We start from the raw sequence: 25,282 nt of genomic DNA, 5'->3' as shown, positions 1-25,282 counted from the left end.
ACAGAGGCATAAAACAATTTTCCCAAGCTCATACAAATAGTAAGTATAATAGATATTTCTGGACACCAGAAATATACTTGCTATGTACATGTGCATAAGAGGGAAGGCTTCCCTATATTACTCCAGAATACAAAGCTTCTTTCTGCCTTTCTCATCCACATAATGGAAGACACTTCTTGGGGGAAATATTCCACAGTTATTTTCATTCTCACTGGTAAGCCTGGGACCTTGTCAGCCTTATTCACAATATCCCCAGCCTCTAGAACAAGGCTGGCACATAGCAGATGTGCAAGAGGTGTTTGCCGAATGAATGGATGACTGATTCTGTGTGGGGTAATGATAGGGCTAAGGATGAGACTCTAAACTCAGGTTTCCTCTGTGGGTTTCAGGGTTACTGGCCTTATGGGGAGAGTTTCCTAAACTTGCCTTATGATAAAAACCACCTTCAGCATTTGTTAAAAATTTCCTATTCCTGGAGATTCTGAGTCAGTGACCTGAAGTGGAGCTGATAAATCTGTTTTTGTTGAGATTGCTGCCGCTGCTATGGTTTTTAACAGATGCTTCAGGTGATTCTAACCTTAGGAAACCTTGCCCAAAGGATACCATTATGTCTCTTGGGACATTGCCTCTGTGATAGACATTTGCAAATTCACCAAGAGTGACAAACACGGCCTCTGGCACTGCCACTGTCTCTTCCAATGCACTTTGTACATTATGCTGGATCATAATACAGGCCATGTACTTCTGCCACAGCTGACTTGTCTGTGGGATCCTGCAGCTCTCAACCATACTGAGGAAAGCTTCCTTTCACACATTTCATCCCCCTACTCATCTTTTCTGAGGGTGCATCAATGTCTGCTGAATGAATGGATGATGGTGTAAACACCAACAAGGGCAAAACAAGCAAGCCAGGCAGTTGTGAGGAACAGAAGTGTTTCATAAGCTTCACCTTTTAGTTGCATATAGTAGCATACAATCAATGAAAAAAAAATTAATACATTATGTTTCCATTGCTTTTGTTCTGACTTAAAGAGCATTCCTATAACAGCTAATAATCTCCGGACATCAGAATCAGTACATATCTTTTAAAAAATATTTTATTTTCCTTAGTTCTAATGGAACAGACATGGTGACCTTGGGGTCTAAAGGATTATTTTAGTCTTACAGATATCTCTCTCTCTTCTTTATTCTCATTTTTTTTCTTCTTTCTTCCCCTAGTCTGGTAATTATGTCCAGAAAGCAGTAAAGAACATCAGTCTTGGCTGGGAGAAATTTAAGTAGCTGGAAATGGTAATATCTATGATCCTCCCAGAGTCTAGAACACGGTTTCTAAATCGCAACACTATTGACATTTTGAGCCAGATAATTCTTTGTGGTGGGGAGCTGTCCCGTGCTTTATGAAGCACTGAGCAGTGTGTCTATAGCCTTTGCCCAGTAGATGCAAGTAGCAAACCTCGCAAATCTCCAGTTATGAGCTATGACAGCCAAAAATTTATCCAGATATTCCTAGATGTCCCCTGGGAATCAAAATAACTTCCAGTTGAGAACCACTAATCTTGAGTGATTTTTTTAAAACAATGTGCTTTTTAACAGATTAGTCAATATTTGGTATTTATGTAAAAGGATATATTAATCAAAGTTGCTTGAACATCACACAAAAATATGGACACAATTTTTTAAAGAAACTGTTGCTTCAAAAGAATCATGACTACCCCTTTAGATGTGAAGTTCAAGAGATACCAGGCAGAAACTGAAATGGAATTTTGACACAGCTGAGATTTTCCAAAAATATTCTAAAGGAGGGTGAGCTAGAAGACTAACTAAAATGTCTCACTTTTGGCAAAAACATCCAGAGTGTAATGCAGTTTGCCAACAGTTTTGCCCTTGGCTTTTTGTCTTGTTTTTTTCTTTTTAACTTAAGGGTAGTTCAAGGGTAGTTTTAATCTGTATGTTCCTGGTTCCTATAATCTAAAAATCATCAAAATGCTGTTTTATAAGAGTATCTCGTAAGCTTTGATGTCCAAGAAGCCTGGGGGCCCTTTTTTTATGTGCTTATTTTCTTTTGAACCAGGAAATTGTGTTTTGCCAAGAGCAAATGGAACTTGAGCCTCAAAAGATTTGAGTTCTGTTTGAAACATAGAACCCACAAATTCTCTACAGGTTCTCAACTTGACAAAATACATGCTTTCACCTTCCCTCAGACCAAACCTCTGTTGGTTCTACTTTAAATCACGGTTAGCAGAGTGCTGTATGCCTAAAGATTTCCCCACAAGAAAAAGGGCTGGGTCATAAAGCTGAATTTCTGACACGGCACTATTGTCATTTGGACTCATCATCAAAATCCTCTCCAAGGTAAGAAGAGAAGTTAAACGAGAAGGGAGAGAAAAGGTAAGAGATTCAACTAAGTAACATGTTCTTTGACTTTCCCCAGGACCAAATCCAACAAACAAGAGATTACATCAAAGTTAAATTGTTTACATATTAGATGACCTGTCCATTTTTTTCCTTACCATTGATTTCCACAGTACAAAAATATTATTTCAGTGGCAAGGATGTAAACCTTATTCATAACAGGATTTCAACCATATCCTGAGAACGAAGCATCTCCTCAGATAGTGTGCTCTCATTTATATTGAAGACATGCTGGTTTTATTTGTCAGTGTTTGTTGAGAGGTCACAATATCAGGAAGCAGGAGATGGCTCATCAAAGCGTCTCTGCAAGCCCCTACTACTCATCAATTAGACAGTACCTTGTTTTTAACATTGGGGCGGAAATGCATCTCCCCTGACCCATTGTTAGACGCTTCCTTCTGTCTTTAAGTTTTTGGAAGGAGCACTCAGGACTCGACTTCTTTTTTCCAATAGGTAATTGTCACTAATTAATGCTCCTGCTGCATACAAGAATGTGGACCTGTGACCCCGAGTAATCTGAGTCTGTATCTCTGGCTTTGGAGCAAGGACACTCTAATCTCCTTACTCTAACCATGGGGGCCCAGGTCACAGACACAAGGCTTCCCGCTGGGTTCCTGAGCAGGCCTCACTCTGCTTCAAAGCCAGTGAGTTCAGTAGGGCAGCGTGACTTCAAGGAGAATGTGGCACCTGGCCAGTGAATACCTTCTGAGGTGAGATGTTTTCTCTGAATGTCTAGAGATCTTTCTGCAGAATGAATCGAGCCAGGGTATCTAGCTCTATTCATTCGGCATTCATTTACTGGGTACCTATTCTGTGCCAGGCTCTCATCTAGGCACCGAGGATAAAATGAACAAAACAGAGTCCCTCCCGCTGACAAGGAACTAGAACTAGGCTCAGTCTTAGCCCCTCGTTAAAATATCCTTTAATTTATAATTAGACAAGGTGGTCTTATGTTCCTTCTTTTAGATCTAATGATTTAAAAAATAAAAAGAAAAGCTTTATTGAGACAGTTGACATGCAAAACAATTCACCCATTGAAAGTGGGTGATTTTATGTTTTTACTGTATTTACAGTATTGTGCAACCATTGTTACAATCTAATTTTAGAACCTTTTCATTCCCCTTCAAAGAAACCCCATATCCATTAGTAGTCATTCCTCTCTTTTCCCCAACCCCGACACCTTTGGCCCAAGGCAGCCACTAATCTACTTTCTATTTCTGTAGATTTGCCTACTCTGGCCATTTCTTTTGTTTAATTTTTTTTTTTTTTTTTTTTTTTAAACAGAGTCTCGCTCTGTCACCCAGGCCAGAGTGTAGTGGCATGATCTCAGCTCACTGCACCCTCCACCTCCCAGGTTCAAGGGAGTATCCTGTCTCAGCCTCCCGAGTAGCTGAGATTACAGGCACGTGCCACCACTCTCGGCTAATTTTTTGTATTTTTAGTAGCGACAGGGCTTCATTGTGTTATCCAGAATGGTCTCCATCTCTTGACCTCATGATCTGCCTACCTCAGCCTCTCAAAGTGCTGGGATTACAGGCGTGAGTCAGTGCGCCCAGCCTAATTTTATTTTTATTTCCATTTGGGTAAATAGCTAATGCATGCGGGGCTTAATACCTAGGGGATGAGTGGACAGGTGCAGCAAACCACCTTGGCACATTTTTACAGATGTAACAAACCTGTGCATACTGCACACATATCTCGGAACTTAAGATCTAATGATTTTTTAATGGTGCTTGTTATTTTCTCATTAATAAAAACTGATGAGTTCACATAGGCATTAATTCATCTCGTTTCTCCATAAGATTCTTCATCCACTTTCCCTCCCTTCTCCTCTTCTCTCTCTCTCTCTCTCTCTTTTATTTCTTTCCCACACGCACAAACTGAAGCATGGGAATTTCTGATGAGCATAAGACTCAGAATTACTCCAGGATAAAAATATATCTCTTTCCCATACTCTTAACAAAATACTAGATTGCTGAGGATGCCTGTCCAAAATTCCTCCCTCACTTAAACAGAGCTTTATATTTTCCTTTTCCTCTAGTAAAGATCTTTCCACAAAACCGAGGCTTGCAACTACCCTTGTGCATATACACCACTGGATTAATTTCAAATCAATAAAAATGATATAAACAAATGCCCAACATTAAAAAACAGTAGGGACACTCTGAACTTCAAAATAGATAAACAAAAAGCTGGGTGCTCATTTGTAAAATAGTCTTGATATTACAAATGTTGGATTCCTTTGAATAAATCTTGCCAGTATTCCTTTTTAAACATTTACGACAGTTTGATTTCCATGGTTCATGAACCTATCATTGCTACAGAAATAAGGTACAAACATGTATTGTATAATCAAACAGGCCTAAGTGATAGAAACAATCTACCAGACAATAAACAATGAACTCTGCACACTTCAAAAAAACAAAAAGACCGTTTCTCCCTATGTCACCCAGGCTGTTCTCAAACTCCTGGCTTCCTCCTGCCTCAGCTTCCTAGGCAGCTGGAATAAAAGGCATGAGCCCACACACCCAGCTAAGCTCTGCACACCTCTTTCTGGGTTATACTGATAGTGCAGCCACTGCGGAGAGAGAGCACAGCATAGCACATAGAAAAACTCAAGCTGGGCTGCTAAATTCAAATGCTCCTCCCCCAAGTTGAACAAGTTATTCAATCTGTCTTTGCCTCCATTTTCTTATTTGTAAAATGGGGGTTAATAACCATATATTAGATAAGTTTATGTCTCTAAAACTTCTAGAAAGTTTCTAGCCCATGGTAAGCACTATACAAATGTAAATACTATATACATGTTTATAAAGCACATGGGCTCACACAAATACATGACCCTATACTTAAAGGAAAAGCAAACTAGAGAGATGTTAGGAAGAGTTGTTAACTCTTCAATATACCTTGTACCCACCATGTTCATGTCTCCTCTAGTCAACTATAAAGTTATTAACACAAGAACCCTGTCTCATTCACCACAGTTTCACCCATAGGGGCTGAGACAGTGCTTACACAGATATGGCCCTGGATAAATATGGGCTGAATTAATGAACACAAGAATTTGATTCTTTACTATGAGAACTAAATTAAAAGTTATTTCTACCAGCATTTTTAACGCAAGCACTATTGAGATTATTTATATATGAGTAGTAAAATGTTTGCTTTATTAATTTGATTGCAAATCTTATAATGAACTCAGTAAGCCTTGTTCATCTTTTTCTACATGTTGAAATTTTTTAAAATCCATCAGATTACCCCTCACACACCTCCAAGTATCCACAGACATGGACCTACTTCATTATATTATATTGGACCATTATATTCATGATCCAATTATTTCTAGAAATCCCATTGATTTCAGGGAACTTAATTTGATAGCCAGGAGGCATTCCACTGGCATCTTAATGGACATTGTTGGTTTTCATTTTGTTTTGTTTTGTTTTCAACTGCAACTCTAACAACGAATCCTCCAAAGATGGTTACCCTCACTCTACAAAAGTGCTGAGTTAATATTTGTTCTTTAAAATGAATATAAGCGTTTCTTGGACCAGATACCATCAACTTTAATTTTATTTTTCTCACATAAATGTTAACCAAGAACTAAACAGATAATTTCCTTCTGTCACATAGCAATTCCACTGTGGTGGAACAAAGTGTTATCTTAAGTTTCACAGAGCAATTGTTCAATCATTCCTATTGGTGGCTCCTTTCCAAATCTTCAAGAATGGCCCAGCCAGCCAGCCCTTGAAACTGGGAGGGAGAGTCAGAGGGGGAGTCGCTGTCAGTCAAGAGCTCAACTTTGTGGTATATTGGCTGGTTCTCCCCCAGCAATATCTCCTCCCCATGAGGATGACACCCAAAGCATGCTGCCTGCTTGAGGACAATTGCTGGGAAACCTCTAAACCTTAAACTTATGCAAAGCGAGCATGGAGACATCAAGGAAAGTTTCATTTTACCCTGGTTTGGTGAATTAAATTTTCAGGAAGTTTGGGGAAGAAGAGAGGGGGCTCAGAAAAAGAAATTTATTCCTTAAAGTTTTTTGTTTGTTTTTTGTTTATTTTTTTTTTTTGGTTGGAGATGGAGTCTCACTGTGTTGCCCAGGCTGGAGTGCAGTGGCACAATCTTGGCTCACTGCAACCTCCGCCTCCTGGGTTCAAGTGATTCTCCTGCCTCAGCCTCCCAAGCAGCTGGGATTACAGGTGCCCGCCACCACGCCTGGCTAATTTTTGTATTTTTTAGTAGAGATGGAGTTTTGCCATGTAGGCCAGGCTAGTCTCAAACTCCTGACCTAAGGTGATGCACCTGCCTCGGCCTCCCAAAATGCTGGGATTACAGGCGTGAGCCACTGTGCCCAGCCAATTTATCCCTTAAATTTGAAAAGCAGTAACAAAGATGTTGGTATTCACTGAAAGAAAACATTGTTCAACCTACACTACCTACCTCCTGCTAAAAATCATGTACAAAGCCATCCTTTAGAGTTGGGTCAATTAATCCTTCTAGATAGACTGCTCAAAGAGGAAGGGAAACTCTGATACAAGTTTTCTTACCAACTTCCACATACAGATGAAATAGGTTTGTTGAACCTCAGATGCATAGAGCTCAGCCCATTTATAATACCAAAACTGTTTGTAACACAAATCAGCCAAATGTTGGAATTAAAATGAGTATGGAATAAGATAATAATCAATTCTATTCTCCAATTCCCTGTAAGTCTTGAAGGCTTATGACACAACAGAAACTAGGGTTATATCTCTGTTTTCATTGTATTTTCTTTGCCCTCCCACAAAACTAGGAGCAATTAGTCAAACCCAGGATATTTTTTGAAGATGTGGGAGTGGCTTGGTAGAAGAATGGCTTTTCCCCTCACAAAAAAGTCCAGACTTCTTCAATTAAAAGACAAAGAAAATTAAAAGACCCCTAACAGAGGTAGGATCATGAGTAATTATTATTTTTTATGTATTTCTATATTTTTATGGCCTTACAATAAAAGTGAATCATTTGCATAATGAATATTTGTGTGTGTTTGTGGATGTTCATGTGCACCCAGAAGGAGTCTTGACCTGACTTCAATACTTACATAAATCACCTATGAATGTTGTTAAAATGCAGATTCTGGTTCAGTAGGTCTGAGATGGGCCTGAGAATCTGCATTTTTTTTTTTTTTTTTTTGAGACGGAGTTTCACTCATGTTACCCAGGCTGGAGTGCAATGGCGCGATCTCGGCTCACCGCAACCTCCGCCTCCTGGGTTCAGGCAAGAGAATCTGCATTTTTAACAGGATCCCAAGTTACTGCTCCATAGACTATACTTTGAGTGGCAAAGTATACTGCGTAGTGCTTATCTGATTAAAAGCTACACTAGTTTTAGGTGTCTTCTTTCCTGCTGATACAAAGGAGGTTAAGAAACTTGACCCAACACTTTAGAGCAACCACCAAAAGCAGGGTTAGAGAAAAGCTGACATTGCTTATAAAACTTGGTCTGCGGTGTCTTAGGTTTTTCTCTTCTTTGAGCAACTTTGGTCTATAAAGACTTGTCCCCCACCTCATATTGGCCAGGATCTAGCAGCAGCTAACGGGAGGAGCAGGATTATAAAGGGAGAAAATTTCATACTCATCATTGTTTTAGCCTATGAATGGGTAGCCCACCTGCCATCAGAGTCTGTGCTGACCATTCAGAACCATGAAGAGAGTTCCAGACACTGAACTGCTGAGACTTAACCAGCCTTGGGACACTTCTTGGAAGAACTGTCTCCCCTCTCCCGTCTCGGGTGAGTGGATTTTTATCTTCATAACCTTGCTTCTCAACTCTCAGCCCCTTTGCACTGAGTTCTTTCCAAGCTTTTTCCTCCTTCATAGCTCTGAGGCACACCCTAAACTTTTCTTCCTCTCCTCCTTAAGCTTCCTTGCCTTCCCTTTCAGTGCCATCAAAATGAGATCACAACTTTAGATCTATCATTGCGTCTAGTCCTAACATGAGGCCATGGCATATTGTTAATCCCATTATAGAAACAAAGACATTGCAATGTAGAAATAATAAGTGACTTGTCTAGGAAGGCCCAACAAATAGGTGACAAGGCTAGTCTGAATCACAAACACACTCACACACACACACACACACAAACACACACTAACACATACTTCCTTTTGTTTACTCCCACTAGTCCTTCATATCTCAGCTAAAACATCTATTTCTTAAGTATGGCAGTGTGGACAAAGTTGGTGCATTAGGGAACTGCAGGTGAGTATATACTGCTTTAACAGGGAATAGGGAAAAGAAAAGGACAAGAAGGAGACAAAGTGAGAATGGGGAGACCTCCTCAGTGCGTGGCGTGGTCTTGAGCACATCATCCAACAGGACAGGGAGTTACTGAAGACATTAAGCATCAACTGGACAAAGACTATCATGGAGCAGGAGCGAGTAAACCAGATTATATTTCATAATGGCCCAGTTGCTTTCTATATAATTTGTCACTTCTGGTCACGTTATCAAAAATAGAAAGGACAGAATACAGTTGATAACACTGGGTCGCTAAACAATAACTAATAAATTTCACCATGGCTTACACCCACCTACAAAAATCAGAATAATTCTGGTTTAGCAAGGTTGATTGAAGCATAATTGACCTAAGAATATCAGAATAATTCTGGTTTAGTAATATTAATTTGCATTTTGCTTCCCCACTGCATGTGAGACACAGAGCATAAATTAATTAAATATTTGCTCAGTGAGTATTACTAATAAAAAATAAATGAGCATTTCTCTAAGAAGATAGTAAAATCTAACACAAACTATAAAGTAGGCATTATATCTAAAAGTCACCGCCCTCTAAGAGAAAAGACAGTTGTTTCTTCCACTTAGTAGCAGCATTTTGTTGAAGCTGGTAATCTCTCATCCAAACACTTAAAAAAATAAAAAGTCCACTCTTTTCTAGTTAAGAGAAAAGGCTATAAAAACCAAACCAGACTCGAGGCAACAGCTACTGGCCTGCAAAATACGGTGGCATTTTCACAGTTAATTTTGCTGCCATTTGTGCCTGAATTTATCGTGGTTTTGAAAAAGTAAATTGAGAGGCTAACACAGCCCTCACTCCGGGCGCACCGGCCGCAGCGCATCCCCAGTCGGGCTGGATATTTAGTGCCGCTGTGCTGAGAAGGCCGAGGAGAGAGCCAGGGGAGGGATTACTGCTCGTTGCTGCCCATAAATCAACTGCAGCACGTCACACAGCTCCACATCCCACAAATAAGGCTGGGCTGGAGAGGTGTCACCACTACACAAAGGGAAGGAGAGCCCTGATGCCTTTGCCAGCCTGGCCCTTCCCCTCCTTCCTGGGTGCTCATGAAGCAGGGAAGCACCTCAAGGTTTTGCTGTTACTCTTCCCCCGCCTCACTATCTCTTCCCTAGCTTCACCTGGGGAGGAGATCCGGCCCCAGGAATCCAGTGATTTTAGCAAAGGCAGGTCATCACCGAGCCTTAATTCCAAAGTCCCTTCTCCCTTGCTAGTTAACCACCCAGCTCTTACCTTGTTGATTGGGCTTGCTCCTGAACCAAAGACAGTAAATCAAGTGTTTCCTCCACCCCAGGGGTTCAGTGACTACCAAGTAAATATCTGAACAGCCCTACTCTCCCCTTCTGTCCAAGAATTTTCCCCAGAATATGAAAATCAGGGTTTTTTAAATATTTCTAAAAACAAACTTGCCTTCCTTTTTAAAACTCACACCACCCTGTAGGAGGTGCTAGTCATACATGTGCAGAGGCTGAGAACTATTGGCCCCAAGGGCCAAAGTGAAAAACAGCACCCTGGTGTCCCTCTGCGGAACCAGCCCTTCATGTTCTAAGACAGTCATCAACACAATTCCTGAAAACAATAGCAGCTTCTTGTTTAAAATGGAACTGCACCTGCTAGAATACCGTGTCAACAAACAATTGCTTTGTTTTTCGTATTAGCCATCAAGCTGAAGCAATGGGACTTCCTGAAGTGCATACTGGAAGGCTTATTCTTAGAAGGGGACAGAATTCTCATTTTAACACAAGCCTCAGAGGGCCAGAGTGATGGTCATCTTCCTTCCTTCTTTTGTACTCCCCTGTGTTCATCTTATTTGGTTCTCAACAGGTTTATTTCCATTGCAACTCTTTGGCTTCCAATGCCCATAATGCCGTATTTGGCAACTACCTTCATTTCTGCTTCCTCTTCATTAATGACGTAGGCCTTTAATTGCTATTCCACCATTTCAAACAGTCCTCAGAAGCTTCTTCCCTCCTCTATTGAAAGAATTGGGATGAAGCCTGATGAAAAATTCTTTGCCAAGTGTTCAATCATTGCTAAATCACTCTGCTCTTTCATTTTTGTCATCTAATTATGATGTCTGCTTCCAGTTTTTCTATTGCCCTTTGATGCTTATCTGTTGTACAAATTGGGACACTTTTAAAAGGAGTTATTTTGGTAAAATAAGGTGCTTGGTTCTGATTAAAAATTGTTTTAAGTGATTCAGGCAAGGTTGTCTCCATGGGCTCAGGAAGTAACCACAGCCAAAATACCCCAGTGAGGGAAGAATATGAGAGGCCAATAATAGCTATTATTACCTTTATCAAGGTGCAGCCAGGCAGCAGGCTCACGGGAGCAAGCAAAGTTCCAGGCCTCTGACACCACAGATTCTAATGCAGCCAGAGCTAGCGATAACTACTCAACAAGGAATTGCGATCTAGTTTTTTTAAAGTGTCTTTGTTTTCTTTTCTGCAAAATAGGAGATAGAAGACTAAACACTTGGATTTTATGCTATCTTGAAAATGAAAAGGTAGCATGAGAAATATTGCCTGATTTAGTAAAAAGGGTGCAGGGTTTGAAGTCTATATTCAAAGAGCTCTGTGGGCTTGAGAAAGTCACTTTACCTCTCTGAGCCTCACATTTCTAATCAATGAAGCCTTGCTGTGAGGCCAGCTGCTCTCCAGTTCCCCTTGCAGCTTAGAAGGCCTGAGATGTCTACTCTGGCTTAAAAAAAAACAAGCTTGTAAAGGATTTAAAACAGATAAAAATTATCTGGTTTATCAGCTGGTGTTGGTGAATTTTCCTATTAACTTGAAACTTTGCTCTATTTTACATTTCTTTTTTTTTTCTTCATTTTTATTTTTTTATTTTTTTATATTTTATTTTTTCCCCATTTATTTATTTTATTGCATTTTAGGTTTTGGGGTACATGTGAAGAACATGCAAAATTGTTGCATAGGTACACTCGTGGCAGTGTGATTTGCTGCCTTCCTCCCCATCACCTTACATTTCTTAACCTGTTAATTGAGAATTTACATAACTTGTCAGTGTCTCACTACCCTAATCTATAGAATGGATATATTAATAGCACCTGCCTCACTGAGTTGTTGTGAGGACCAAGTGCACTAATACATGTCATTAGAACAATGCTTGGCATGCAGAAAGTACTCCATAAACGTAAGCAACTAGTAGTCATAATAGTAGTAGTTGTTGTTGTAGAATAGCTGTTTGATTCAATTGTTTACAAATGTTTTCAAAAAATAAACAAGCTGGCCAGGCACGGTGGCTCGCACCTGTAATCCCAGCATTTGGGGGGGCCAAGGCAGGTGGATCGCTGAGGTCAGGAGTTCGAGACCAGCCTGGCCAACATGGTGAAGCCCCATTTCCACTAAAAACACAAAAATTATCTGGGCGTGGTGGTGTACACCTGTAATCCCAGCTACTCAGGAGGCTGAACCAGGAGAATCGCTTGAACACAGGAAGTGAAGACTGCAGTCAGCCGAGATCATGCCACTGTACTCCAGCCCAGGTGACAGGCTCAAAAATAAATAAATAAGCTAAGATAGGTATTGCTTTTGTAACCTCCTCAAACTGCCAATACATAGGTTGCCTAGAACATCTTTAGTGCTAACTCTGCACTGTCACAGTCAGCCTTCACCATTACCTGCATCACTTACATAAGAAGTAAGACAAAACCCTATAAAAAAGGAAAAACTTCCTTAGGACTCCAATCAAGAGAAAAGACATGAAATAGAACATCGTCCATCAAGTTTAAAAGATTATAATTTGTAGTGTATTTGAGTACTCCAAACTCTCTTTCTTCATACTAAATATTTTGAACTGTCACACAGATGCCAACAGAAGTTTGTTTGTTTGTTTGTTTGTTTTTTGAGATAGAGTTTTGCTCTTGTTGCCCAGGCTGGAGTGCAATGGCCCGATCTCATCTCACTGCAACCTCTGCCTCCTGGGTTCAAGTGATTCTACTGCCTCATCCTCCAGAGTAGCTGGGATTACAGGCACTCACCACCATGCCCGGCTAATTTTTTTGTATTTCTAGTAGAGATGGGGTTCACCATGTTGACCAGGCTGGTCTCGAACTCCTGACCTCAGGTGATCCCTCCCCCTTGGCCTCCCAAAGCACTGGGATTGTAAATGTGAGCAACCATGCCCAGCCGCCAACAGGAGTCAGTTCATTTTTAAACAAAAGGAATTAGATTGACATCACTTCCAGCTATTGGACTCCACATAGCTAAGACCCCACTTACTTTGGTTCATACACTACAAAGAGAATATTTTCGGAGTGAGCAAGAGCAGATGGCTCTGTGCCTGATACTATTTGTGGTACCCACTCAAACACATCTCATAAAACATCTACTTCCACCTATAGGCAAAGGTTATATCACCTATTCTTGAGACATTTTTGTCAGAATCCGTAAGTTAGCTAATGTCAGTGGGAATTAATCTGATTAAATGACTTCTCTTTTATTGTGTGCCTGGCACTGTGTTGGCACTAGAGTTTCAAAGATAAGATAAAACTCTCATGAAACCAAGCCATACTCTTGAGAATTCTCAGATAGTATAACATAGTTATTAAGTGCAGAGGCTTTGGGGTCAGACTGCCCAGGTCATCGTTGCTAGAAGCAGGAAAGATAGTTAAGTCATAGAAAAATTTTTTCCACTTCACAATCTTTTCCCAACTCAGCTCTCTGCTTTCAGGTAGAGATTTATTGAAATGAAGATCAGATGAAAAGAGTAAGTCAGAACTTCTGTAAGCCAGAACACTTCTTTAATATATATCTGTGACACAGAACTGGAAAGGAAATTGCACAAAGAAAGGATCATTGAGATTTGTCGAGTCACAGTGCAGATTAGATGTGAAGCCCCTTACCTGGAATCTCCATTATCAGATGGTGTAGTCAACACTGTCCTAATTAACAGTTTGCATTCTCAACACCTGCTCATTCTAGATTGAACCTAGGTAATCTACATCTAAGCCCCAATGACCATTGATGATTTGTGTAAACTGACAAAAATAATACTAAAAATGTATAATAGTTGCAGCAATCAAAACCTGCCTTTATTCACGTATTCTAGTTCAATGTGCTCTCTTACTAAATGATAATCCTTCATAATAATATAGTTAAGTATTATTGAAGAATGTTAACTTTCTAAAACTACAAAAGTTTTACTGAACAAACAATCAATTCTAGGAGTTCTACGATTTATGTAAAAACAAAAAGCCAGTAACAACCCAAATTCCCTTCCTATAAAAAATATAGATTAATGTTTGAAATATTTGTTGAGTCCGTGGCCATACCCCTGTCTACTGCCATACCATCCTGAACATGCCAGATCTCATCTGAAATATTTGTTGAACTATTTTTATTAGGAGGATTGTGGTCTGCATTTTCTAGACAAACATATTAGGAATTAGGATGATTTGGGGCCGTTTATAAGTTCATAAAGTTTAATTCTCTTGTACTGACCCTACTTGTCCCTTAAAAAAAATCATCTAAAAACAAACAAAAAAAACACACCAATTTTTAGACAGATAAAATGCTGTCTCCTAAAACATACACACACACACACACACACACACACACACAGGTCTTCCTCTGATCTTTCCTTTAGTGTAACAAAAAAATTATTCCTCAACATATTTCCCACCTCCTTTCTTCATGCCCTCTCATTGCTTTCCCAAGCTGCTCATTGCAGCAGTGCCTTTAACTCTGATGACTCTTATTAAAAACGACTACTTAATTATCAGCAATCTATTATGCTATATACTTCACCCTCCACTGACACATCTGATCCCATTATGTGCCTGACCTTTAATGGTCATCAAGTCAAAGTCATTCTGGTCAGTTCAGTCTGGGCCTGACACATGCCCAGGTCACAAAGATGAAGGCACAGCGGCCTAGCATACCACGGTATCCTGCCCTTCACTTAACACCTTTGTCAATAGAATTTCACAACTGGGAAACTGCCAGGTTTCTGCCTGGCTTAAACAAAATGCCCCTCCTTTTACAGAAAGCTGAAATAAATAATTACACACATGCTGACCAGCACTGGCTTTTATGTAATTGGTGCCTCTCTACCTGCATGACACACTGCCCTCTTGGATGTTTATGCTGAAACATCTTTGGTTGGAAAGTGAGAATTTATTGTGCAGCCTTCTAGAATATGCCCAGCACTCCACCCTGGCAGAAAGTCCTCTAAAGATACCTTGATAAGAGAGATAGAAAAGCAAGTTGAGGATGGCCACAGCAATGCCACCAAGTGGGTGGCCGCCTTCCACTGAAAGACCAATCCACGGAAGCGTTCTGGGTCCACAGACTTGTATGCTACCCTCTGATGGGAACAGCCATTGGAGCTGCTCTATGTCAAAGCTGCATGCTGAGAAACACTCCCACTCAACCTAATGAGATGCCATTTAGAAAAGAGGCTCTTCCTGGCTGATAGGGCCTGGTCATTGTTATTCACCCATAGGCCTTCCCTGGTGGTGAACATGAAACTGTTTTCCCAGACCAAACATGGACCCTCCCTCGAGGTAGCCAGACACACTGTCTGGTGTGCACAAACATTTTGACTTCTGAGTGGACAGCTAGACCTGGCAGTGTCTTCCCCTTGCTTTACTTTACTAATGCATGTGTATTTTTACCAGCCCCTCTGGGAAAACTGCCCTGCTTTATAGCAACTTGTCACTGACAAGGAATTTCTCATCAAGATTGAAATCTCTGGCCATCCCCAAAGCTCCCAACCCTTCTGAGTTTCAGATCTCAGGAGAAAGAGACTTGTCCTTGGAAGAAAAAAAAAGAAAAAAAAAAAGAAGAGAAAAGAAAACTGGCTTTGGGAAGCAGTATTGTGATTTCTTCATGTCTGTGGTGAACAAAAACACACCCATAGCTGCCCAAAGGCAATTACAAACATTTGGCATGTGACAAATTAATAGTGAGACTTATTTTTTAAAAGAACAATGTTTTTGCTTAGATTTTTTTAAATTTCTAGATTCTCTGCTTCCACTGGAGTATTACCTTATTCTTTTTCTCACACCTTCTCCAAAATATACCAATCTGAGATGATGAAATATATCACCTATTTAGCTCCTTCCTCCCACTCTCATTCCTGACAGGTTAAAGCTGTTTTCACAACAGTTTTCTCTTTTTGCAAGGCCCTTAAGTATTGCCTATTATTAATACATACTGAATGTACTTAAAAGTCTTAACCTAGGGCCCATAAAGCAACACAAGCCTCTAATAATTGTTATCAGCCATCGGGTTGAAACAAGGTCAGTTCCCTGAAAAATAAGAAGTTTCACTGTGTAAGAAATAGGAACACAAATAATAAATCAGAAAAAAGGACTTCAATCCCATTATCATCTTTCATCTAAAACACTGAAATTCGCAGTTTTTCCACAAATCACTTCACTTGCTATTAAACGTCTTCCAAAAGACTCTAAATGTCTTCTAAATTGCAGTTAATTGTTAAGGAAGGATATGCTCAGGTGATCTATCATTAGGCCCAGTAAAAATATTTGGCAATGTGAGCTTCATTTCCATCTGAGAATCTCAAGGCAATTGACCAGCAACCAGAGATTATTCCCACGTTAGAAGAGGTAATCAGAAGTACAGATCCTACAATAAATACCAACTTCCCATGTCAGACCGAATTCACATTTATTATCAAAGAAATTACCCATCCAAAAACCAGCATGTTGAAAATATAGCATAAACTATTATTTAGTGTGTAACTTTTTATATTACAGCCATTTGTCACTCTTATTTCCAAAAACTCATTTTATTCAAAAGTTTCCCTATGTAAGTGATGGTTGTGAAGGCACAAAAATATCCCTAACGTTTTCCTGTGATTTTTTTTTCCCTTGGTTTAAAAGTGAGTACCAGAAAGAATAGAGATAAGCAAGACATAGGACTGGCGTGTTTATAACAGCAGTTGTAATTGTTTGCATTTGTGATGTAACTTATCCTCACCCTGCTAAACCTGAAGACCCATTTCTATTTTCACTGATAATAGTATAACAGAGAAATTCCCATGGTTATATGTATGCTATGTAAATTTCTCTGTGTCTGACTGGCATAAACAGACTTTGCCCAATTAAAGAGTTAATAATAACTGGGAGGCGTTTGGGGGCAGAAAGTATCCTTTTGCCTTAACATACATTTGCCCTGAAAGTAGCTAATGGAAATTTTCATTCATAAAGTCTTAGGAAATGTCACATCTATGACTATTCCTCTCTCTCTCACTCAACAAAAAGAGCCTCGACTGATCTCATTAGATCATTGAGAGGAACTAGCCTGTGGAGTAGCTCAGAGGTTTGGTTTGCCCAGGGCCTAACCTCCACACCAGCCTTCCTCTTTCTCATGATAACAACAATTTCAAGTTTTAAAGGATTGAGCAGCCTAGCTTTTTTTCTTACACTTAAAACACACCTGGTTTCTAGGAACAGCATTCAGAGTTTCATCCTTTACTGGATTATCTCAGAAATGTTGGAGGCCTCGAAGCTTCTGGAGGTTTTTTCTCTGCTCCTTGACAATCCCATGTGAATTTTAAGATTTCTTTTCTCTTTTTTTTTTCCTCTCCCACCTTATCCCTGCTTCTCTTGTTTCCAATCTCTCAAATAAGAGGGGTTTTCCCTTTCTCAGTTCTTAATATGTCTCCATAAACATGTTGCCCTAGTGAGTACACACACATGCACAAACACACGTCACAAGGCTATGTGAGGGTTATGTGAATGTTCAATGTCAGTAAAATGGCTGATGTCGGTCTGTATTTGTAATACCTTAAAGAAGGATCAATCAATTAATCATTTTAAGTTCTGCTTAAAACGAATTACAGTAGTCAAAAAAGTGATGCACAACCCCTTAAACAATGCTAATGTATTCTTGTGAAAGGATCCAATTGACAGTTTTACGGGACTGGAGTCTAGTGAAAGCAGGTGTACACAGCCCAACAAAAATGGCACTATGTCGTGAGGTTTGAAGGGAGATTCGAAAGTCATTTTATGTGGTTGGCCTCTGCAGAGCCTCAGAGAAATGAGGCAGCAGCAAAAAGCCGTCTGCTGCCAAGATACGAGTGCAGTTATTATACGTCTTGCTATTCACATGGTCATACCTGAAACCTATACAGAGTGACGTTACCGAACAGCTTAATTAATGCTTTTTTACACTGCATTAAATACACATTGGCATAAGTCAAACCAAAGGAAAACTACTTAAGTGGATTCTTACATTGAATTACATATATGTTGTAGTTTGATCAGAGATGAACATGTTATTTTTGAAATAAAATCTAAAATTGTTATCCCTTAAGGAAAAAAATATCAGCATGGCAATCTAAATCTGAATTGGAATGTAATTTTGAAATTCTAGTAATAATGGATTCTAAGGGCAGCATTGGAAGCTAAGCTCCTAGAAGCAAATAAAAGAATTGATACTTCTTTTTTTGGTCCACAACACCTTTTTATTTTGTGTTTTCTGCTCTATTTTAGATCAGCCTTTGTTCTTCTTGACTTTAACCTGTGAGATAGACTAATGGCCTTTACCATAAAGCACTTTTATAAACAAGGGACATTAGGAAATCAGGAAAGAGGACAAGAATTAATTTACAGTTCTTTGAGGGAATAGATAAAGCTGTGATTTACACTGCAGATTTGAGCAATGCTGTGGTCGCATCGCAGGTGAAGCGGAGGGCCTCAAGGCTGCCTGTGCAAACATGGTCAAAATCAGAGTCAGAGAATTTGAGATGCACCAACTAACTTGCAAGAGCTCAGGAAGCCGATCTACATACCAAAGAGCACCCCCAGAGATAACTTCAACGCTTTAACCTGGGACTCTACCAAGAATAGTGTCACCTGCCACCTGTGAAATTTCAAGACAGACACCTCTCCATCTCTGAGCCAGAAATTCCTACTTCTTGGTGTTCAGCTCCAACCGCTAGTTTTACACCTGCTGCGGGGAAAGCCTCAAATATCTTAGCCACATTTGGAAGTAGTTCATTAAAGAGGTTCTAAATGCCTATTTTTAAAAATATTTTTAGAACACTCAAGAGTTTTATAGCACAGGAGAGGCCTATAAAAGAAAAGTACTTTGCTAACAGTATATGGAAGGAAATTTTTCAAATTAATTTTTAGTGCACATTGTTGCTTCTGAGAGTTTTTGTTTAATTTTTATAGTGTTGGAGGTTACACCCATCATTTTATTAAAAGATTCAATTAGGTTTAACATTTCTGGAGCACCTTGCCTTTGCAGGCTGCTTGGCTGAGAATTCAAGAATGAATTAGAAATGGCCCTGTATAGGAAGCTCATGGTGTGGTGAGACACACACAGCTATCTATGTGCATTGTCAAGCTGCATACAAGGCACCTAAGCATCTTAGAAGAGGGAACAATTTATTCCATGATGCAGTGGAAGTTCAGGGACTATGCTGAAAAGGTGGTCCTGCAATGTATCAAAGAAGTGGTAACAAGTCCTCTGAGTCTTAAAGGATGATTCAGGGTTCTCAAGAAGGAACTCAGAGGGAGGAGCATTCCCTGTCCCTGCTAGAGACACGGCACATGCAAAGGCCCAGAGACCAGGAAGCACAGGTGCTGTCATAGATTAGAAAGTTAGCTATTGGGCCCTGAGGAGCAGAATTCAGAGTAGGGAAATGTGTGGCATTCATTTTTGGCCACTCCACTCTGATAAACATCCTACACCAGGCAAACTTTGGCTTACTAGAGTACCTCTCAAGCAATAGACTGAAGCTAAGTAGATTTACATGGTGTTTGACTTCCCAAAGAACTCAAAGCACTTAATCAATAAAGAACACCATCCCTCCCCCTCCCCTCCCTCAGCTCACTCTCTTGCTCCTGCTTGAACTTCTTTTGGGGGGGGGGAATCTCTAAAGATAGCCATTGGAGGAGGAGGAAAAGAAGGATATAAAAGTTATGGTATATTTACAATGTTTACATATAATAAACATATGCATTTTTAAAAGTATATAAATACAAGATTTATATATTTGACAACATCATAACACTATGCAGACAATGTGGTTTTGTAATAGAACCCAACTGTGAAGTTTTATAGTTGACTTTTTTCCAGCCTCTGTGTATCTGTTATAGTATATATACCCTTGTTTAGAGAAAATGTCACATAATGAAATCTGAGGTCCTTCATAAATGTAGAGCCAGAGCAAATGTACCCCAGCCCCAGGTGCCCACCCTCATCCAGTCCTTTCTAAATATTTACTCAGTTAATGCCAAATAGTAAACTAATAACAACTCTACTCTCCAGCCAAGGGCTCCTGCTGTTGGAATAAGCATGTTTTCGTTAAGTAAGTGTTCTTAAGTACGAGATTGGAAGGCTACGTCTATATAGGAACGTGCATGTAGGTAATGCCTTTGTGGAAAGTCCACACCCCACCCCAAGATCTCTCTTGCTAAAAGACCAAGCTCACTGCCTCTGGAACTACTGAATAGTAAGGGACAAGTGGTGAGGTTTGCTGTCGGTCACTCTACCTCTACCACTGCCACGAAGGCCCATTTCCTGGGCTTTGTTCCCTCTTCAGTTCACTGCCCAGAGTAGAGTTAACAGGGACACACTTCACCACATCAACCACCACTGGTAGTCTGTGCCACACAGGCTGCCCAGCCATCCATCAAAGCAGGGCCTCCAGAGGACAGCAGAATGCCAGTTTCCACTGTCAACCCACCTCTCCCAGCCCTTCTGCGAAGCCCTGCTAAGGGCTAGTCCCAGCCCACTCCTCCATTGGCCATCTGAACAAATCCCAGCATGATGGGCAGATGGAAAGAGAGTGGCTTGTGGCACTTTCCACACAATGATGGAAAATACATGCCTCCTCTCCTCAACACACAACAGCTCTCTGTCACGACCTCCAGCTGCTATTACAAAGTCATTAGCATCTACTGTGCCCCCGGAGGTGAGGGAAGCCAAACCCCGGAACAATATCATCTCTGCTAAAGACACAAAACTTCTGCTCAACAACACTGGCACAGAGAATTCTGGATAAACAGGCTCAGAGTTTTCTGGCACCCAGTGAGTGGCTACCTCAGAAAGTCACCTTGGTTTGACAAGGGCCCCATGAGAAAGATGCAGTTTGGGGTATTTTTATCTTAATCCTCATAAGCTATGGGTAAAAAGACCTACTATTCTGGAAATTCTCCCCCAAATTTATTCTTAAAAAAAAAAAGACAGGGTCTCACTCTGTTGCCCAGGCTGAAATGCAGTGGTATGATCACAACTCACTACAGCCTCAAATTTCTGGGCTCAAGTAATTCTCTCAGCCTCCTGAGTAGCTAAGACTATTCATGAGAATGAATTTGGGGCTAAGACTATAGGTACACACCACCACGTCCAGCTTATTTTTTATTTTTATTTTTATTTTTGTAGAGAAAAGATCTCACTATGTTGCCTAAGCTGGTCTTGAACCCCTGGCCAGTGCCATGAAACTACAAGACTGAGTTTGTCTTTTTTGGTTGATGTTACTTTGCCTTCATTTTCCCATCTCAGGTAGAACAGCAGCATTTTGAATCTTTCTCTATCATGTACTCAGCACCAATTCCATGAGTTGCTAAGTTTAGGGTCCCTGTCTACACCAGTACTTGGTTTGTATAAAAGTGCTGGGATCCCAAAGTGCTGGGATTACAGGCGTGAGCCACTCTGCCCAGCCCAAAATTAATTCTCAGGAGACTTTGACTAACCTGTAGGAGGAAATCCTCCATCCCCGTGTAGAGATAACTTGATAGCAGTGCTGTGGGAAGCATATTAATGTCCTCCTCCATCAGCTATCCGGGTCAGGCTGCAGGCAGCTTTGCAGTGGTGAAGCACAAGGACACTGCAGAAGGATCCCCAGCCTTGGGGTCATTGCCCTGGCTTCAAATCCAAGCCTTGCCTCGTTTAAATTGCTTTCATATGTATCTGCAGCCAGTGTTTCCCAAACTTCACTCATCCCATTACCTCCTTTACAAATATCTGTGCAACACCTGGGCAATAGCTACTTCATGATTTTCTTCAAGTACTCGCTTTTGTCCCCTAAATTCATTCTAAAAGAACCAGTTCAAATGGAAAGTCAGTATCATTTGCTATAATAGAGGGAATAGTAAAAAAAAAAAAAAAAAAAAAAAAAAGGAAGACAAAACAATGTTATTAAATTCTAGCTAAATTGTGTTATCCAACAAAGCTTCTTTCTGTAGACTAGAGAAATAAGCAAATATTAAACTGCATTTATACTTGCAGTTCTTAGAATGACTAAAAGAGAGCTTGAAAGTAAATAGCTCTCGCTTCTTGGTTCAAGGCTGTTGAACCACCCAAATCACCCCATTCTCATCTACATCCCACAGTTTAGGAAACCCCAGGCTAGTGACATGGAGCTACAAGGCTAAGTTTGTCTGTTTTTGTCGATGTTATTTTGCTTTCATTTTTCCCATCTCAGATAAAACAGCGGAATTTTGAATCTTTCTCTACCATGTACTCAGCACCAATTCCATGAGTTGCTAAGTTTAGAGACACTGTCTGCACCAGTACTTGGTTTGTATAAAAGGCAATACACAGACCCAGCTTGAACTGAGAGCGAGTAAAGGCCATTGGCTCTCCTCTGTTCTCAGTCATTCCTTCCTTTCATTTTTTTTCAGAAGCATTACAGAGAGAATGTTATATATATATAATTATATATGTATTATATATATACATATATATATTCAAAATATATTTTTCAAAAATTCAAAATAAAGCTATGTGAAAAACTCTTAGAGATCTCATATCATGTGAGATTTATTCAAAAATAGGTGCTAAAAATTCCAGAGACACTGTCCTCCATGCAAAATATTCCATTCCCTCACCAGCCATTTAGTATTCACCAATCAGGTAATATTCTGAGAAAAAACATATATATTTTTATATCTATAGCTTCTATATATAGCTTCATTTTACAGACAGAATGATTCAAACTCCAAAGAGGTGAAGACAGTCATCCAATTACAGAGCATCATCTTGAGATAAAAATAATCTAAACATCACTCCATTTTACACCAGGACTAACTCGCAATCCAAAGAGGTGATGCAAATGGCTGCCTAAGACCACATACAAGAGGTGACAATTTAAAAATCCCATAGTCTCCAAGCTTATGCTTTTGAGTCAAACACTAGGTTGGCCAGAGTCACATCTCTCACATGCAAACACCAGAAAAGCTGTTCTATCTGCCAATGTCACCATTAAATATTATGTTCCTCAAATTCTTCATGAAATTCATGACAATCCATCTCAGCTCATCCCAAAAGTCTTTATTTTTGTTTGGTTTTATTTTCTGAGGCCCTATCTGAACAAAGGTTGTAAATCAAAAGGAAAAGGTTTGAATGGACTTCCTGAACATTTTGTAGGATGATTGTCCTTTCAACGTTCTGTATTTCTTGGCCTTAGCATCTCCAACACTAGGTTCATTGTATTGCCCAATAGTGTCAACAAATGCTATGCACTAAAGGAAAAAAGCAGTGGACCCATCATCTGCTTTCTATCCCATGTAGCTTCCTAATCAATCTTTCCCTGAGATAATCTGGGGGCTGAGAATACATTTAAAGCAACACTGAATCCTGTGAACATTGCCCATTCTCCAAAGGCATTTTTTTTTTAAATCACAAAACAGGAAGTTCCAAGCCATTGAAACTCACCAGTATATTTGCTTGAAAGTCTTCTGGAACAACAAAACGGTACATGCCTATCCAGGCAAGCAGACTATTATAAAAGCAGATGTTTTGCTCACTTCCACCTCAGAGAAACACATTGTCAGTTTCGTTAACATCCTCTAGTCATTTGAACAGGCTTCTCAGGAAGTCAGCAATGATATAACTCAAGTACAATATGATCCTTGTGTTCCCATTTATCTCATACTTGTACATCTTAGCAGAAGATAGATGTGTGCATGTGTGTGTGTTAAATGAATTAGAAGGAAGAAAAATACTGGGCTACTCACTACTCTCACTAAAATATCAACCCACAGGAGTGGGATTCAAAGAACAAAAGGTTCTTCGAGGGTGTGGGCATTACTATACGTGGATGATATTCCTGCCAAGGGTTTGGCACTGCCTGTTCCCCACAGCCACCACAGAATAATTCACACACACACACACACACACACACACACACACACACACACAGTATTGAACGAAGAAACAGCCTAAGACAAGCAGGGGATGAAGTGACAGGGAGGAAACAAAGTAAGACAGGAAGAGAGAGGTAAACAGTAGTAACCCTGGCAAAAAAAAAAAAAAAAGGCAGTAGGCCAGTGGGGAGGGTTGTTGAGAAAAGGCATGGCTGGTGTCCATACCACATCCCTGTTATTAGAGAACTCATCCCACAGAATGCGACCATTCAGTGTGACTGAACAGGACTGCCGGCCACAGTGCAGGGACAGCAGAAACAAGAGCACTGAGATGCTCCTGAAGCATTAAAGAGGAAAACTGCATTAATATCTAAACTAATTAACTTTAGGTCTTTTAAAAACAAATATAGTCATCGAGCTAAATATTCCCGAGTCTCCAGAACACACACGGGTACCCACACATATGTGTGCACAAATGCACACACATACCTCTTTGCTAGCAACGAAAGTTTATTAGCCAGCATTAATGGTTTTACCCCTTATTTACAGAGTTTTTGAGATCATGCCCCAGTAAGTTTTTTTTTAAGCTAATGTGTTCATACAGGAGCATCACAAGTAAGTTTATCCAAGTCACTGTTAAACCCACACCTTGTCTTACTAACTCTGACCCTCTATTTAAATAGCTAATCTCTCTAACTTGAGGATGTTAGCCAAGGTTTGTTGGTGAGGCTGAAGAGGGACAAATAGCAGAGGGCAGAAGGGCCCCATCTCCAATCAACCTTTTTCTTTCTCTCAAACATCAATGCCACCCAAGTAGCACCAGAATTGCAAGGCATCCAGACATCAGTGGGGTTTGAACAAAGGGCCAAAGGTTCTCTTTATTAAATGTCTGCTTGGGGCCTTGCAAAGCCAGAATTTAACCTTATGCTACCGGGGTAATGTTCATTTGGGAGCACTTAAACTTAAATTACTCTTAAATCACTCCTCTGTGCTAGACACACCCAGCTCTTGGCAGTGAACCAGAGTCTAGATGCACCGCCCACAAGTCACTGTTCAAACCTGAAAGGCCTCAAAATCCAAAAAGTAAACACAGTTTCTTAATCACTTTTTTAAATTATCTTCTTCCTTTATCTCCAGCACCTTGTTTTTCTGTTGGGTCGTTCCAAGCAGAAGTGAGAAGTGAAATGTTAGGCCAGGGTGGACCACAGTGTTCTGGGTGCTGCAGCAGACGCTACAGAAAACACAGAAGAGGTGCATGCAGTTCAGCCCTTGTGACGCTGCCAGGGCACTGTCCAGGAAAGGGGGTCAGAGCACAGCATCAGGCCAGGCTGCTGCTCTATCCTTTATGAATGGTGTGATTTTGTTACTGAAGTTACTGAATCTCTGCTCCTTTGTTTTCTCATTTATAAAACAAGGATGATAGCAATGTCTAACTCATAGGACTATTGCAAAAATTAAATGAGTTAACATATGTAACAGCTTAGAACAGTGCC

At 40.2% G+C, this 25,282-nt stretch overlaps 1 protein-coding gene across 7 annotated transcripts in view; it reads right to left on the bottom strand.

The window, feature by feature from the left end:
• MECOM (MDS1 and EVI1 complex locus) overlaps window positions 1–25,282 on the bottom strand; it is a 573,219-nt gene that overhangs the window by 519,170 nt on the left and 28,767 nt on the right. The window lies entirely within an intron of this gene.

The sequence above is a fragment of the Sapajus apella genome, unplaced genomic scaffold (assembly GCF_009761245.1).
Source record: "Sapajus apella isolate SASKATOON/1434 unplaced genomic scaffold, GSC_monkey_1.0 scaffold4, whole genome shotgun sequence".
NCBI lineage: Eukaryota > Metazoa > Chordata > Mammalia > Primates > Cebidae > Sapajus > Sapajus apella.
The sequence above is the reverse complement of the archived record's forward strand: the minus strand, read 5'-3'. Positions and strand labels throughout refer to the sequence as shown.